Genomic DNA, 13,930 nt, shown 5'->3' with positions numbered 1-13,930 from the left:
ATATTAAATTATATATGTATGCGTATCCCGTTTTTTCTATATAGATATTAAATTAAATTAATAATAATCCTTGTGTGCAAATTCACAATCTCATTTCTGTTTTAATTTATATATACATATTATCCTTAATGGAATATTAATGGCAGCATTTTGTAAAATAATGATAGCATTCTATTTTAACATTATTAATTTTCATTTTCGCATGATCAACGTGCTAAGAAATATACACGTAAATATCTAGACAAAAGTAGAAGAATGGCGGCCGGGCGTTCCGGTCGGTGCTATACGGGGATTTCTGTTGAGACAGAGATTGATGAGAGGATATAAATACCGGCGAGGCGTATTATTACGTGGATACGAGAGAACGCTGTCGCGGAATGATTTTATGTGCAGAACTGTTCGATCACACACCTCCGCCCGGCGTATAGCTGTATTTCACAATATAAATCAACAAAATGAGATCGCGGCGAGATAAAGCCTCCTCGATGCACAAGTGAAGATCGTGTCAATAAAAACGAAGTGGAAAAAGTCTATGTCGCCCGCGTGTAGATATTCTTTGTATTTCGCACCGTTTTTTTTTTATTTCTGTGCGAAAGAGCGAAAGCAGCGATTCCGATTACACAAATGATTACTTCGGTCGATAAAGATATACGATTACAAAGCGCAAAAAAGGATCCAATTATTACGGGGTTTTGTAAAGAAGTGAAGAATGTATACACTTAAAGGTAAAAAACGTAAAATTACATAGAAAAGCTGGCTTATTTATTTAAATAGTTTTTGCTCTCTTCTTTACGCTATATTATTAACAGTAAAGGTGTTGAAAAACGAAAAAAAGAGATTTTTATATGCATGTCGCTATTATATATCGCGACGCTACGTGTAAAAAAAGCATATATTACGGTTTAAATTAATCGAACAAAGAAACGCTTTTGATGGAACATATAAAATCGCAATACAGTTACGTTTACAAAGAGTCCTTTATTCTTCGATTAATTTCTCATGGAATATCATTTAAAAAGTGTGTCAATTGCATACGCAATTTTAAAATGTATGGATATGTTAATAAATTTTATCTTTAATTTAAAATTAATTTATTAATGAAGCAAATATTGTACCAAGTTCAATTGTCATTGATCTAATTTCTTCGATAAATTAAAATGTATATGTAACGCGCGTATCTTTAAAACATCATCGTGTAATTGTGAAAAGTGAACAATTTCTTAAAACGGTTCGCCATTTCGAAGAATATCAACTTTTTCTATTTTTATCGTCCAAACTTTGCTGTCAAACTTGGAAATTTCGCAATGTACCGAGCTTGTGCTCTCAACTTCATTCCCCCTCTCTCCCCTTTCGCGAAATCTCTGGATACGACCGACAGAAACATTGCCGCTATTACACGAAGGTGCGACGTAAACTCCCAAGGTGCACGATATGTGCCCATGAATCCACGTGTATATAGGATCTTCTATCTTCCGAAAAAGTTTAAATACGGTTACGTGTCGTTTCTCGAGAAACGGACGATGGGCGAGCGCGTTTGTTCTTTTTCATTTTGCCTCTCACCCTTCTCCCCTCGGAATATATCGCCGGTTGAAACCGCGAAAAGCAATAAGAAGGATTCAGCAAACGAAATTTATGGACACCGAGGAAAGAAGCGCGCTTCCAGAAATTCCGTCCAGTTTAGTGCTCGGTCTCCGTCCGTTTTCCGCCTGGAAGCGAAACAAGGAGTCGGCGCTATATAATTTCTCTCCCGGCGTATCTTCTTAAAGTTACATCGTTGATGCAACGTGCCATAAAATTGTCCGTAAAACTCCGATGAGATATTTCGGATTCTGCGACGGCGCTATCAAAATTAAAGCCGAGAGATCGCGGCGAAGGAATTTTTATCGTCCCGCGTCTTTTGTCGCATTTATTATTAATTTCCACGTGTTCGCATTGAAAACTCGATTAAGGATGATTCTTATTTCTTCTAAATGTCATGGCTATTTCCAATTCTTTAGAATATACAAACGCGTATGTGTTATATATTTAAGAGACAAGGCGAAATTGTTCTATTATTCTTAACGACGTCCGTTGTTTAATATAATTTTAACGAGAATATTGTATATGCACATATATCATGCAATCTCTTGATGCTTACAGAATAATTATTGATATTGCATTAATCGCGAGCAAACTATTCGCAAAGTCCCGTAACGTTTCAAGATATTATGCATTCCATTGAAAGATACACATGAAAGGCCAATGGCTCGCTATACGTTGACTCTATCTACTTAATAACCAAACTTGGGCCAATGGCTCGCTATACGTCGACTCTATCTACTTAATATCCGAAGCGATTAATCTGAAGCGATGAAACTACGTTATACGACAACGGTCTTTCCGCTGTTCTATCAACGTTGTATGTTCTAGATTACATAAATAATCCAGAAGTAACGAGTGACGATTCTTTCAATCAGCTTAAACTTGCAGCCAGATTAAGATTGATAAAACGCTTCTTTTGTTGAATCTTCCCTACATTTGTTAAAATTTTTAGTTTTATGTGCTGAATACTCTAAACGTATTATAATTATTAATTATAAACGTATTATTATTATTATTAATTTTCCAAACATATTTATATTTATTCATTTATATACATATATGTCGTATCTTTTATATTATTTTTTTTTCTTGTCCCTTATTTATCTATCTCATATTTTTTAGTTAGCTTTTAATTATAATATTTGTTTGTAAAGAGCGAGTTATCGACAAAATTTAAATTGAAAAAATAGACAATTATTGACAAAAAGAAAGTGATGATTGTTTTAAAGTCATTTACCTTGTCCACTAAAGACTGTTCATGTTCGCGAAAAGCATTGGAATTATTATAATGAAGCTGTAATTTCATGCTTGTTCGCTGCTATAGTTACTGATTTTAGTACTTCGTAAGTTTCCGATAGATTGAACCGGGTCTCTTCGAAAGGCCATCCATTAAAGGCAGCAAATGGAGGCGTAGATTAAAATGTGGCGGGCTATGTGTGTATTTGTGCTCTAACAGCTGTTTTCTCGGAGAATCCGACATTCAATGGCACGGGTGAGACTGGTGTTTCGGTGCACATCGTAAAATTTTCTGCCGCCGAAAATAAGAGAGCGATCGTTTTCTTTTCGAAATCCGGAATGTTGTTCTCCTCGTCTATAAACGACTATATCTATCTCGATTCTGATCGATACGGAGAGCGTAATATACGCTGAAGATAAAATAAAATATAAAACTTCATCTCTGGTTCGAGAAATTTATGTATCGTTGATTTTTTATACGCTGACACGTAAAGGCGAGATTACGCTGCGAGAATTCTCGTTATTACTATGATACATAATAGAATCCCATCTCACAAAGAGCTATTTCAATAACCTGTTTACGTCTCTACTATATGTATGTACATCGTCATTTATTACTTATCGATACAATTTTAGCTAGGGTGCATAATATTTTTAGATATACATATATGTATATAATAGTTATGCAAATCATAATTGAAATCGATATTACAATATATTATATTTGGCGTTTTGCAAAATATTTTTGAAAATACAATAAAAGTAGCAAACATGACTACATCGATGAAATTCTATGCAATATAAATAATTAAATCTTATTACTCTTTGAAATAAGTCCAAAATTATTTATAGCAAAATAAAAAATTATTCAATAATTATCGAATAATTTAAAAGACAGTTTAATAAGTCATAGAAAACATATAGAATTTGAATAAAAAAAATTATAAAAGTTAATTCATATGAAAGAACATAATTTATAATCTACATTTTTAAATACATGTTTAATAGTATCAATTGTATGTAAAAATTGATATTGTGCATGATTTATAATATGTATTTAATATTTTACAAAATATATATACTGTAAAAAAGTGCATAATCATGAAGATTACATCAATAAAAGCCTTTTACATTCGCTCAATATATCGTGTAATAAAGCAACAGGGTGTTCCTTCTTGCACAAGGAATGGTTAATATTACCGTGAATTTATAGTATTAATGCGCGAATATCGTTAAGCGCGAGTAATTTCGCGCAGTTATCGTTCCTCGTCGAATTTTAGTAGCGACGATTTACACCGACAAGTGTCGGTACAAGGTTTCTGTTAACAATACCGTCAGATTTAACGGCGGCGCGCGTTCGTATATGGTAACCGGTTAACAGTACGTTATGCTAATAAGATTGAAGTTTATACGAGATTTGCTTTGTTAGCCGTCACGCTCGTCTGCAGCCCGATAGTTCGTGAGACTTCTTGGGAACTAAACGCGTGCATTAATAAGGATCTTCTCTTCTGGCAACTGTGGCGAGTTGACGCAAAACGTAAGTTAGCTTCGCGGTCTAAAGTACCGCTTAGCACGCTCGGGGGACGGCCCTGCCACTTTAATCTTTCTTGTTCTCTTAACGCTTTCCTAACGCGAAAAGGCCGAGTACGAAACTTTTCTCGCAGGAGCAATTTTTTCAAGCTCAACTTTTATCGATCTAATTATGTCGGGTTTTTTTTCCTTGGCTATTCTTTTTTCTCTTATTAACATCAATCGCCATTTGCGCTGTTATAATTTATTAACATCTGACACGAGATGTCAATTGCTTTAGAGAGAAAGAAAAAAAAACGAGACTTGTTCGAGCCCCCTTCTGTGAAAATCATGTATGCGTACATAGGCAGAGATCCGTATTGCGGCAAGCTTGAAAATTCGAAGCACGTTCCGATCAAGTTAGCGATATATGTCTAGAATGATACTCGTAAAAACGTCCGAATTTCTGATAAAAGTCACTGTCATCTTAGTTGTTAGATTTCACAAGGAGAAAAATGTGATATATTCAAAGACATTAAATGAGCAAATATGAATGACTTTTTATTATAATTATTAATGTTTCTTTTAATTATAAATTTTTTGATCAATTTAAATCTCATATTGTTTAACACAAATTGTATAAAATAGCTAAGGATTAAAAATGGAATAACATTTCAAATTAATATCAAGTAATACCGAAAAGATCTAGTAATCTTAAATTAATAATTTAATAATTCAAATATAACATTTTCTCTATAATTATAACAATTATAGCTACGGTTGTCTATTGTTATTGCAATAATTATCTTGTCCGTAGTTGTGAAATTACGCAGACGTGTAAAAAATGCAATGCATATTTGATTCGTGAAATTGTTGAACTCTATATATTGCAAAAAATAATATGTAACAATAGGATGAGACAATCCTAGCAAACTCAATCCATGTTTCGTTCATGTGTGTGAAAATTATGCATGCATGCGCCCACGAATATCATGTTTGAGAATTCAAACAGAATAAACAAACGAAAACTACAATATATTCTTATGGAAATTCTCGTCGAAGAAAAAGATCAATTCTTTCAAACACGGTGATAGTATAATATTTCGCCAGCGTGATTTTCATCCTCTTCACGCGAATAAGATTTTTTTTCACTGATTATATATGCAAAATCAAGAAGAAAGCGAAGTTCAATACATTACGTGTCTATGTAAAATAATGATATAGTCATAAAACAAAGAGAAACTGATTCTCTGATTTCTTTGTCGCATATATGTAATATATCGAAACATAATATGAATAATAAAAGCTTTATTTTCTTTGCTTATAACACAGAGTTCAATATTATTTCCGATTCTAAAGTTGAATATACAAAAATTGTTGAATTTTCTACGCTGAAGATATTATCTTTGACAAAATGTATAAATATATACATATATACGTATAAAGTAGTATATTGTCGGTTTTGTATTTCTCTAATAAATATTTATCTTGCAATAAATATACTAAGAATTTTCCATCTTTTTAAAGTATTATAAATTGTTGGTATATATAACAATTATTTTTAGTCTATTAAAACTATCTGCGTTGTTTGCGTAATATATTTACCTTTTAAAGCGTGCTCTTTCACGAAGAGGTTTCTTTCGTTACGTTAGAATATTGCGGGATTAGTTGATAAATTTATTTTTCTGTTTTTAAACCCTCAAAGCAAAACGTTTGGTAATTATGGTAGATATTTTTAAACGTTTTTCTTTTTCACGAGAATGCAAAACCGACTGCGTATAATACTACATTTCTTTCCTTTCCACTGCAACGTCTGTTACTTGCAATTTTTATTACTTTTTACTTCAATAATACTAAATGTAACAATTTGTGAAAAATAATGCATCTAAGAATTAAAGAGAACGCATCTAAAAATTAAAATCAAAACATCTAAGAATTACAGAAAAAAATAAAAACCAACAAAGTTTTAAAATTTATGAAATTGCGTTTACGCATATTAAATTTCAAAAATAAATTCGTGAAACTAATTTTATATTAAACAAATAGAACCATGTGTTGGTGAATCAAACTTTTGGTTGTTTTCAATACCGTCGAAATCCGGATAAATGCGCGCCGAGAAGTCTTGAAATAGTGAAATGGAATAAGACGGATAATATAACTCATGATCGAATGGAGTTTCGTGTAAGCCAACCTGACGAAAGTTAATATCGGGTAAATTTGATTAAAAAGTTCCACGTAGATAAAATCTGTCGGTCGATAAAGGATCTTTTAATCTTGCGCTATGCTTTCTTTTCTCGTTCCGGGTCTTATATATTTTTTTGGGGGAGGATATTATGGACTTCGTTCATTATGAATCAACAGAGATACTTTTAAGTAGCGTAAGTTTCGCGAGTAAGTTCTATTCCGATATTGACTATAGAACGGTTTAATTCTCCGGTAGATTTGCGCTTCATTCTCCCGAGACTAAGTAATAGCACCATTAAAAATGGCGTCTCTCCGAATGTAATTTACGTCGCAGAATCGATGCGCGCAATATAATCGATCTTAGAAATTGATTTACTTTGCAATTAATTCTGCTTTGCTGTTTAATTTCGCGTGTCAATTATTATGCATGTAACATATGCTAATATGTATATACCATAGCTGGATACGCTATTTTTTTATTTAGCAAAGTAGAAACACTGTGCTATTGTCTTGAAGCAAATATTTAGAGAGATGTCTTGCTAGAGTTAAGCGATGCGGTTTCCATTTTTCTGTCAGAGTTTGTTTTAGAGTTAAGAGTGGAGTAAAGTGTGGCGAATGGGGAAGATTAGTAAGCAGCGCTATTTGCTTTAAGACATTTGGCGGAACTTGGTGGTTTCTTGAGAAATGAAAAATGTTATCTGTTCTTTCACATGTACTATAAAATTGGTCCATAAAATATGCAGTTTAAAACAAGTCGGTGTTACGAAACAAGTTTACATATAGATTGTGAATTTCTGAAATTCTTATCTAGATATTGATATACTAAAACATAAATAACGAATCATATAAAAAGATAAAAAATGTAAGATGAATACTTTTAATTATATATGCAAAATTCCACATTTTTGCATAATAAAGTAATTTCTCGTCAACTTATCTCGTTTTATTTTAAAAAATAATTAAAGTTTAAAGATTTAGAATGCAAAAATTCTTATTAGCGGTTATTTATTTCCATGATTTTGATTTGCATCAGATAAATCTAGCGCAGTTGCGTGAATTTCTGATCAATAGCCTCGTCTCTTTTTGAATTCGTTACAGAGTTTTTAAGTGTCCTTGTCGCGTTAAATTAGTCGGGCAGCTTTAAAACGCTTCGTCGCCTCAGAAGCCACGAAAAATAACCGCGCAATAAGAAAAAACGAAATATTTGCCCCGCCTGTTGTAAGTACCTGAGGCATGCTTCGAGGAGCTTTTATACGCGGTTGTAGCTCGGGAAATAATGTTTGCGACGTGTTCGAGAAAATTGGCGGCATAGAGAGGCGCGAGAGGCGAAGAATTCAAAGGCTTTTTCTTTTGGAGGGGAGAAAGAAATGCAGAGCGAGTCGAGGGACGCATAAAAGATGCTAATGTTTCGCCAAAGTTTTCGCCCGTCGTCGTTTTTCCACCGCTCTGCGAGGGAATTTAGACTTTTCTAAGAGTTTCTAAGCGAACAGCAGTGAAACGTGTCGGGTTTTTTCGGCAGTTGAATAAAATGAGATCTGCAAGCGACTCCTTTTGTGCCAAACTTCGCTGTCTGTCTACACTTATACTTTATCCACTTTCCTTCACTGTTGTAATCGAACTTGACTGAAATGCATAATGTACTCGGCATGCTGAAAGTTCTTTCTAGAATTCATCTTCATTACTAAATAGCGAAGAAAGAGATCAATTCTTTTCAATGACATTGATCATCAATGAATAAATGAAGCAAATTGGAATTTATATAAATTTCGTTAATTATCTTTAAGATTATTTGACTGAGAGTTAAATATCATTTTATACTTTTATATACATCTATTTTATATATACCTAATTATTTATACATTTTTGATAAATAGAGAAATATAAACTTTTTTATTGTAATAAATAATTATATATATAACAGTTGATTGTAATCAACAGATAAAATAATCGATAATTGAAAAATTTTCATATTATTGATATTTTTAAATTTTTTTTCATAAAATTTAAATTAATATTAAATAATTGCAAAATATATACATATAATAGGGTAGATTTGTAATTTTCTACAAAATAAAATAAATAGTATATTTTTCGTTGCAGTTTAAAAATGTGACTTTCTTAGAAATATATTTTGCTTGAAATATTTGCTTGAAATATATTCGATGGAAAAATCTTTGCGAGTATTTCAGGTTGTGAAACAGTTATTACATACAGTTTGGATGACGGATAAGTGAATGTATACTCGAGGCAACACCCACGTACCATATCCTTCCCACCGGTATATCGAATATCTCACAGTCAGTAAACATGCAAGATTGCGGGTCGCACATTCAAGTCGCTCGCCAAGACATCTCAATTCTGTCATGGCGAAGAAAACGAGAAGAGAATAAGAGTAAGATCCACTGAAATTCATATCCTCAAGCGATATTTTAGTATTTTTTTAACAGAGAAAGAGAGAATTTTCCTTAGTAATTTTACATTTCATTTATATTTATAAAAAATGCGATTGTTCTTTTATATATATATATATATACACGTAAATTGTATATAATTAAATTTTTAATGATTTATTAAACAAGATTACGAACGAAGAAAAAAAAAGACATAACGAATATAAATATGACAATCTATTATGCAGCTTTTTTTGAAATTTATTAAGAATTGAGAGATTGTGTAGTGAATGCAAAGTATTTATTATGTTTTGAACTTCTTAAAGTTTATTAATGCTAGCATGATATATATCTAATAAAAGTAAAAATTCTCTGCATCAAGAATTAGATGTGAAATTTTACTACTGCGATTTATTTGTTTACAGTCGCGTGTCCTGTCATCAATGTGAGCGAACAGACATTGCATTTACGTTACATTTATTCCTATCGTTTATCGCTATCATAAACACCGCGAGGTGTTTACTTCCAGAAGAATTTAAATTACAAAGTCAAGTTACGACCGACTACCCTCAACCCTGTGTACGATATCCACTTTTTTATATGCGTATACGCGCTGTTTTGATGCGTTGGATCTTTCGAATAACATCTATGTCAGTCATTTATCTCTTCGGCTTCTGCTTGCAACGAGATGTATAAAATTTTTACAGTTACGATTTTCGCACTACATATCGATCAATAAAACGTATCACGATTTAAGTTATTAACAGAAACTCAGTTATTGATAACAAATTTAATTATTGATTTCCAATAAGTGTGATGATTTTCACAATTATAAAAATTTGAACTATATAATGCATTTATAGATTAAATAAAATTACATAAATTTGTTATGTAAGTTATTATATTTAAGATAATATTCTACATACATTAAAATGCATATATGTATATGTATATATGCATATGTATATGTATGTATATATACAGGCTATCCGGTCGCTTCACTTCTCGTGCAGGTATTTACATAAATCAAATAGGAAAATCCTCTATCGTACGTTTTACGATCTTCGCAATATAATTGATGACTGAGATTAATTAAAAAAGATTGGCCAATTCACGTCAATCGGCCATCGGCCAATAATACGCGAAATAATAAATTATACAAGTATTTTAAAGTATTGATTAATTATTTATTAGACGATTAATCTATCACGGAAAAATTTATTCTCATTTTATTTACTCGATTCTGCGATACAATCGTGCGTTCTCAGTCCGAATTAAACTTAGATTGTTGAAAAGTCGAACGATAAGTAATTGGATGTAATATATTTATTGTTTTATTGTTTTATTAACAAAAATTGATAACAATTTTTTTCATAAAAACAATTTCAAATAAACTGGTTATATTCGTATGTTTCTTGTAAAAATAATGTCTTATATAACTCAAAATATATAAAATGGATATAACTCAGAATGAATGGATTTGATATTTGCAATTCTTTTTTTCACGCTTGTACATTATACATAAATATATTCAGTACTGTTAAATTACATTAAATGTATGAAATATATATGTACCATATAAATGTATTTGCATATTTTAAGAATTATACGCATAATGAAAACATATCAATCAAATCGTTTTTCAGATAAGGTCGTTGAGGAAAAATAACGCTGACTAATGAAGAATTAACTAACGCTGACTATTAAATCGATCCGCGCAAAAAAAAAAAATCCTCTCTCGCGCGCGCTCGCCTCTGACACGTCGGAAATAGCCGGTGCGACCGAAATGTTCGCTGGCTCGTGAAACGTGTAGACGCGTCGAACCGTTCGAATGACGAATATTTACCGCCCATTCGCTTTTTGGTGTCGAACGTTTATCAAAATTCGACATCTTTCCTGTAATAATGACGCGGCTGATGTACCGCGCGTCCACGGCGGATCGCTAATTAATAGTAATCATAATGACATTTGCAAATAACCGCGCGGTCGTTATAGAAGATCTATCAGAAATGTAATTTCCGATCGGGGGAAATTTATTGGGGTGTAAAATAAAACAAGAACAGATGCGCGGACTGACAAATGAGTGTAATAAATAAAGTGGGTCATATATGAATAAAAGTAAAGTAAGCGCTTTTAGCAGAAGATAGTAGGTAGAAGCAGAAGCATTAGTGCGTTTTAAAGGAAAAGCATAAAGCAAAAGCATACCCTACTTTTAAAAGTACATACTACGCATGAATGATCCCTTGCATTTATATACTACGAAGCATTTATTTTAAAGAAATTGTTTGCAGCTAAATAAAGCAGCAGTTAAATGCTGCTATCATCGTAGATAATAATATTAAACGTATCATGTTGAACGTGAGAACAAAAATATTATAGTATACAATTAGTACTGTCTTTCCACTGCATATTTTACAGTAGCTCTCTTTTATTAAACTTTTATTTTAATTTTAAGCTAAAACAAATATTCTGATATTTTTACTCATATTTTCCGGAATATATATATATATATATATATATATATATATATGTTTCAATAAAAATGAGCAAAAGCATTTTTTGTGTGCTCCATATTTTATTCGTATGATCCAATAATTTTCTTTCTTTTTTTAAATTCTTTATTATTGTAGCATATATAGTTCTCTGTGAACGTGTAATCATAATTTTACCTTTTTTTTGTAACAGCAAAATAACGTTTCACTCTTTTAATGAAAATGTCATCCAATTACTTCCGATTTTTTTACCACGTTACATACATATATCATCCGAGTATATAAAAACTATGTACAAAAAAACACTTATTATTTAAATTGATAATGGTTCCCCATGGAGCTCGTTGCATGGCTCGCACTTACGGTGATTACTGCAGGAGCGTCAATGGCAAGGAAAAAAAAAAAAAAAAAAAATATCGGTATCAGTGACGCACACCTCCCTGTTAAATCTTTACAGTCGGTTGTAAAACTCTGCAATTATTGATCCCGATATATTAAAGCATCGTAAACACGTCGACTAAAGAATAGGGAAATTTTCATGCTACATTACACCTTGTGCGAGACAGACGGAATTTGAATTATTAACAAAAAATTGCAACTGTCTTAAACATTCGTGTCCTCACAATCAGGCAAAGCCAATTGTTCTTAGTTTTTCTTTTACGAGTAATATACTTTGCCAGATATGAGATTTATTATACTTTAATAAGTATTTAATGATGCAACACAAACTTTTTTCCCCAAGTTCATATAAATTAAAAATTTTTTCGAAAATTGCCAATTTCTTAAAAATCCTGGATAATATGATAGATAAAATGTAAAATATATGTACATCATATTTATCTTCTTTCTCTGAAGAATTTGGCAATGATATTATCTTTATCGCACATAAAGAGTTCCAACAAAATTTAATTGTAACATTTTATGATTTATTCTAAACAATAGAAAAAATAATTTTAGGAACATTATTTTAAATATAACTATTAATCAATGTTAGTGTAATTTATAATATTTAAATATTAGAATATATAATATTGGAATATTATACATTAAAAACAAATTAAACATACATAATTATTTGATTATTATTAAATAATATAATTGATTTAGAACAATTATAAAAAGTAAATTAATTAAATAAAATTAACGTATGCATTTAAAATTCTATTGAAAATTTGCAATAAAACAAATAAATTGGTAATAAAAAATATATATACAATTATATTAATAACGGAGTTATTAAAACATACACATAGCAATAAATCGTTGTACTTCAAAATTAATTTAAGGATGTTACAAAAGTAGTCAGCACAAAATCTGCATATAAATCGAGCCATTACCCTAACTAATCTTCCAGTTATACCTTTAACTAGCACCTTCTCTATGGATGAAATTGTAACGCTTCTCAGGAAATATCCTTGCAACTACGTGATGCCTAAGCGTTTGTAACTGAACATTTACCGAGATTATCTCTTGGCACTCGATTTCGCCGACGACTCTCATGCTTATCTCTATTATCCGAGCGTACCTCGAGATAAGTTGTCAATGGATAAGTTCGAGCTTCCCTTTACGCGCAAGGTATTCAGAGTGCCTGCTCGATTTGCTCGCCAACCGAGATTCTCCCGTATATCGCTCAAATTCTCCTTACCTTACGACGAAATGGTAATCGCTGAGCGTCACAAGATCCTCTCAAAATCGCGTCCGGAGATCGCACGGGGAGAATATTCAGCCACTCGTTCGCTATGGCGACGAAATCACGAAAAGCACTCCCTGTAGAGTACCGTGATGTGCTGCAACAAAAATAAAACAATATTCATACAAATCGGTGATTTATAAGTTAAAGATTTTTTAGGGATAATATACATATTTCAGCTTGTTCATTTAGTGTCCATTTTAATAGATTTAAATAAAAAAAAAACGCGCGAGACAGCAAGTGTATAAATATAAATTGAAATTAGGATATTATTAAAAGTCATATCAGGACAGAGATAATTAAGATAATTAAGTTCAGTTTATGAATAATAATTTTATCACTTTTACATTTGACTTGCAATTTCCATTAATTTGTGAACGTAATTCGAGAAATTTGGAATATTATACATATTTATATTATATATTTGTAAATAATACATATTTAAAAAGAGGATTCTAATATATTACGTTAATTAATCATAGTTGTATTTTATTTTTAGAAAAAACTTTGAAGAACAATTTTTTGAGGATATATTAATAAATTGTTAAATTTTTAATTTTTTTAATATAGAAAGAAAACGTTAACTGAATCACTATGTGTCAAAAATTTGTAGCTCGAAATACGTCGCAAAAAATTAATTAAATGTCTATGTATCAGAAATTCGTAGATCCAAACACGTCGCAAAAATTATACGCTCAGAGTTGAAACAGGAATGATATGCCGCTGTGACATTTTAATAGGAATTTCAATTTCGCACATTTCAATTGTTTTGATAGAAAACGTTCGTCAAACATTTTTTCATTTCGTTTTGCACGCAAAGTATTTCGTCATTGCGCGCGTATTAAACG

The 13,930-nt window shown here is 31.4% G+C and overlaps 1 protein-coding gene and 1 long non-coding RNA gene across 4 annotated transcripts in view; one reads left to right on the top strand and one right to left on the bottom strand.

The window, feature by feature from the left end:
- The window catches only part of Dop2r (dopamine D2-like receptor), a 226,487-nt gene that overhangs the window by 54,122 nt on the left and 158,435 nt on the right, over positions 1-13,930 (top strand). The gene's annotated exons all lie outside the window — the stretch shown is intronic.
- Positions 1-13,930, bottom strand: part of LOC145932593 (uncharacterized) — a 74,346-nt gene that overhangs the window by 17,247 nt on the left and 43,169 nt on the right. The window contains exon 3 of the long non-coding RNA XR_014424742.1: positions 13,038-13,179. This is a non-coding gene — a long non-coding RNA (uncharacterized LOC145932593). The remainder of the gene's footprint in view (positions 1-13,037; positions 13,180-13,930) is intronic.

Source organism: Prenolepis imparis, unplaced genomic scaffold (genome assembly GCF_030444845.1).
Source record: "Prenolepis imparis isolate NDT839.2.m4 unplaced genomic scaffold, iyPreImpa1.0 SCAF_2, whole genome shotgun sequence".
Classification (NCBI taxonomy): domain Eukaryota; kingdom Metazoa; phylum Arthropoda; class Insecta; order Hymenoptera; family Formicidae; genus Prenolepis; species Prenolepis imparis.
Note: the sequence above shows the minus strand (reverse complement) of the source record. Positions and strands in the feature narration are given on the sequence as shown.